Raw genomic sequence first — 4,718 nt, forward strand, 5'->3', positions numbered from 1 at the left:
CAGCCTGTATCAACAGTGCCGTACAGTAAACAGCCTGTGTAAACAGTGCTATGCATTAAACAGTCTAGATAAACAGTGGCCTACAGCAAATGAAAATGAAAACGCTTGTTGTCACAAGTAGGCTTCAAATGAAGTTACTGTGAAAAGCCCCGAGTCGCCCCGTTCAGGAGCCTGTTCGACGAGGATGGTACGGGAATTGCACCGTGCTGCTGGTATGCCTTGGTCTGCTTGCAAAACGAGCGATTTAGCCCAATGCTAGACCAGGCCCTAAAGGCTATGTGCCCATCTGCTGCGGGCAGCGTTCGAACCTGCGCGGGGAAACCCCATTGTATTTCGAGTCCAACGCCTTAACCACTCGGCCATCGCAGCCACTGTCTCTATAAAAAGTGCCCGACAGTAAACAGTCTATATAAACATTGTACTTCAGAAAACAGTCTCAGTAAACTGTGCCCTACAGTAAACAGTCAATATTATCAGTTTCACACAGTAAACAGTCTATGTAAACAGTGCCCTAAAGTAAACAGAGTGTAATAGAACATAGAACATAGAAAATACAGCACAGAACAGGCCCTTCGGCCCACGATGTTGTGCCGAACCTTTGTCCTAGATTAATCATAGATTATCATTGAATTTACAGTGCAGGAGGCTATTCGGCCATTTGAGTCTGCACTGGCTCTTGGAAAGAGCACCCTACCCAAACTCAACACCTCCACCCAACACCAAGGGCAATTTTGGACACTAAGGGCAATTTATCATTGCCAATCCACCTAACCTGACATCGTTGGACTGTGGGAGGAAACCGGAGCACCCGGAGGAAACCCACGCAGACACGGGGAGGACGTGCAGACTCCGCACAGACAGTGACCCAAGCCGGAATCGAACCTGGGACCCTGGAGCTGTGAAGCAATTGTGCTATCCACAATGCTACCGTGCTGCCCTTAAGAACAAATAAATCTACACCAAATCATTTTACCATAATCCATGTACCTATCCAATAGCTGCTTGAAGGTCCCTAATGTTTCCGACTCAACTACTTCCACAGGCAGTGCATTCCATGCCCCTACTCCTCTCTGGGTAAAGAACCTACCTCTGATATCCCTCCTATATCTTCCACCTTAAATTTATGTCCCCTTGTATTGGTTTGTTCCATCCGGGGAAAAAGTCTCTGACTGTCTACTCTATCTATTCCCCTGATCATCTTATAAACCTCTATCAAGTCGCCCCTCATCCTTTTCCGTTCTAATGAGAAAAGGTCTAGCAGTCTCAACTTTTCCTCATAAGACCTACTCTCCATTCCAGGAAACATCCTGGTAAATCTTCTTTGCACCTTTTCCAAAGCTTCCACATCCTTCCTAAAATGAGGCACAGTACTCCAAATGTGGCCTTACCAAAGTTTTGTACAGCTGCATCACCACCTCACGGCTCTTAAATTCAATCCCTCTGTTAATGAACGTGAGCACACCATAGGCCTTCTGACAGCTCTATCCACTTGAGTGGCAACTTTCAAAGATGTATGAACCTAGACCCCAAGATCTCTCTGCTCCTCCACATTGCCAAGAACTCTACCGTTAAGCCTGTATTCCGCATTCATATGTCCTTCCAAAATGGACAACCTCACACTTTTCAGGGTTAAACTCCTTCTGCCACTTCTCAGCCCAGCTCTGCATCCTATCTATGTCTCTTTGCAGCCGACAACAGCCCTCCTTACTATCCACAACTCCACCAATCTTCGTATCGTCTGCAAATTTACTGACCCACCCTTCAACTCCCTCATCCAAGTCATTAATGAAAATCACAAACAGCAGAAGACCCAGAACTGATCCCTGCGGTACGCCACTGGTAACTGGGATCCAGGCTGAATATTTGCCATCCACCACCACTCTCTGACTTCTATCGGTTAGCCAGTTTGCTATCCAACTGGCCAAATTTCCCACTATCCCATGCCTCCTTACTTTCTACAGAAGCCTACCATGGGGAACCTTGTAAAATACCTTACTAAAATCCATGTACACTACATCCACTGCTTTACCTTCATCCACATGCTTGGTAACCTCCTCAAAGAATTCAAAGTGTATGAAAACATGGCCCTACAGTAAACAGTATGTAAACAGTGCACTACAGTAAACAGGGTCGATGTGAAGAGTGCCCTACATACAGTAAACCGAGTCTATGTAAACAGTACTCTACAGTAAACAGTCTATATAAACAGTGCCCTGCTGCAAACAGTGTATGTAAACAGTGCCATGAAGAAAACAGTCTATATAAGCAGTACCCTACGGTAAAGTCTGTATAAACAGTGCCCTACAGTAAACAGTCTATAAAAACAGTGACGTACAGTAAACAGTCTACGTAAACATTGTACTACAGAAAACAGTCTCTGTATACAGTGTCCTGCAATAAACAGTCTATATAAGCAGTGCATTACGCTGAGCAGCCTATGTAAATATTTACCCACAGTAAATAGTCTCTGTAAAAAGTGCCCACCAGTAAACAGTCTATGTAAACAGTTTCCCACAGTAAACAGTCTATGTCAACAGTGCACTACGCTGAACAGTCTATGTAAACAGTTTCCCACAGTAAACAGTCTATGTCAACAGTGCCGTACAGTAAAAGGTCAATTTAAACAGTGCCCTACAGTAAACAGTCTATGTAAACAGTGCCCTACAGAAAACAGATTCATGTAAACAGTGCCCTACGGTAAACAGTCTATGAAGACAGTGAGCGACGTAAACAGAGTCTATGGGAAGAGTGCCCTACATACAGTAAGCAGAGTCTATGTAAACAGTACTTTCCAGTAAACAGTCTATTCAAACAGTACGTGACAGAAAACAGTCTATGTAAACAGTGCCCAACAGTAAACAAACTAAATAGTAAACAGTAAGCAAATTTGATGTTAACAGTGCCCTACAGTAAAGTCTCTGTAATCAGTGCCCTACAGTAAAGAGTCCATGTAAAGAGTCCAGTGCCCTATATTAAGCAGTATATTTAAACAGTGCCCTGCAGTAAACAGAGTCTATATAAACAGTACCCTACAGTAAACAGTCTATATCACCAGTGGCCTACAGCAACATAGAACATAGAATGATACAGCGGAGTACAGGCCCTTCGGCCCACGATGTTGCACCAAAACAAAAGCCATCTCACCTACACTATGCCATTATCATCCATATGCTTATCCAATAAACTTTTAAATGCCCTCAATGTTGGCGAGTTCACTACTGTTGCAGGTAGGGCATTCCACGGCCTCACCACTCTTTGCGTAAAGAACCTACCTCTGACCTCTATCCTATATCTATTACCCCTTAGTTTAAAGCTATGTCCCCTCGTGCCAGCCATTTCCATCCGCGGGAGAAGACTCTCACTATCCACCCTATCTAACCCCCTGATCATTTTGTATGACTCTATTAAGTCTCCTCTTAACCTTCTTCTCTCCAACCAAAACAACCTCAAGTCCATCAGCCTTTCCTCATAAGATTTTCCCTTGACAAGAGATTCGACTTCTTTGGTAAACCACGGTTCCGACGCTCTAAGCCTTCCTCCCTGCCTGACCGGTACATACTTCTCAAGAACACGTAGTAGCTGATCCTTGAACAAGCTCCACTTATCCAGTGTGCCCAACACTTTCAGCCGACTTCTCCAACCTATCCCCCCAAGTCACGTCTAATGGCATCATAATTGCCCTTCCCCCAGCTATAACTCTTGCCCTGCGGTGTATACTTATCCCTTTCCATCACTAACGTAAACGTCGCCGAATTGTGGTCACTGTCCCCAAAGTGCTCTCCTACCTCCACATCCAACACCTGGCCAGGTTCATTACCCAAAACCAAATCCAATGTGGCCTCGCCTCTTGTTGGCCTGTCAACATATTGTGTCAGGAAACCCTCCTGCACACACTGTACAAAAAACAACCCATCTAATGTACTCCAACTATATCTTTTCCAGTCAATATTTGGAAAGTTAAAGTCTCCCATAATAACGACCCTGTTACTTTCGCTCTTATCCAGGATCATCCTCGCCATCCTTTTCTCTACATCCCTAGAACTATTTGGAGGCCTATAGAAAACTCCCAACAGGGTGACCTCTCCTTTCCTGTTTCTAACCTCAGCCCATACTACCTCGGAAGATGAGTCCCCATCTAGCATCCTCTCCGCTACCGTAATAGTGCTCTTGACTAGCAGCGCCACACCTCCCCCTCTTTTGCCTCCTTCTCTGAGCTTACTAAAACACCTAAACCCCGGAACCTGCAACATCCATTCCTGTCCCTGCTCTATCCATGTCTCCGAAATGGCCACAACATCGAAGTCCCAGGTACCAACCCATGCTGCCAGTTCCCCTACCTTATTTTGTTTTCTCCTGGCATTGAAGTAGACACACTTCAAACCACCTACCTGAACACTGGCCCCCTCCTGCGACGTCAGATCTGACCTCCTGACTTCTATACTCTCATTCTCCCGTACCCTAAAACTACAATCCAGGTTCCCATGCCCCTGCTGCATTAGTATAAACCCCCCCCCCAGAGAGCACTAACAAATCTCCCCCCCAGGATATTTGTGCCCCTCAGGTTCAGATGTAGACCATCCTGTCTGTAGAGGTCCCACCTTCCCCAGAAAGAGCCCCAGTTATCCAGAAATCTGAATCCCTCCCGCCTGCACCATCCCTGTAGCCACGTGTTTAATTGCTCTCTCTCCCTATTCCTCATCTCACTATCACGTGGCACG

At 45.5% G+C, this 4,718-nt stretch overlaps 1 non-coding gene across 1 annotated transcript; it reads right to left on the reverse strand.

Moving 5' to 3' along the window:
• Positions 1 to 287: 287 nt before the first annotated feature.
• Positions 288 to 369, reverse strand: trnas-cga (transfer RNA serine (anticodon CGA)). The gene has a single exon. It is a non-coding gene; the product is annotated as a tRNA-Ser (tRNA).
• Positions 370 to 4,718: the final 4,349 nt, after the last annotated feature.

The sequence above is a fragment of the Scyliorhinus torazame genome, chromosome 26 (genome assembly GCF_047496885.1).
Source record: "Scyliorhinus torazame isolate Kashiwa2021f chromosome 26, sScyTor2.1, whole genome shotgun sequence".
In the NCBI taxonomy this organism is placed as follows: Eukaryota; Metazoa; Chordata; class Chondrichthyes; order Carcharhiniformes; family Scyliorhinidae; genus Scyliorhinus; species Scyliorhinus torazame.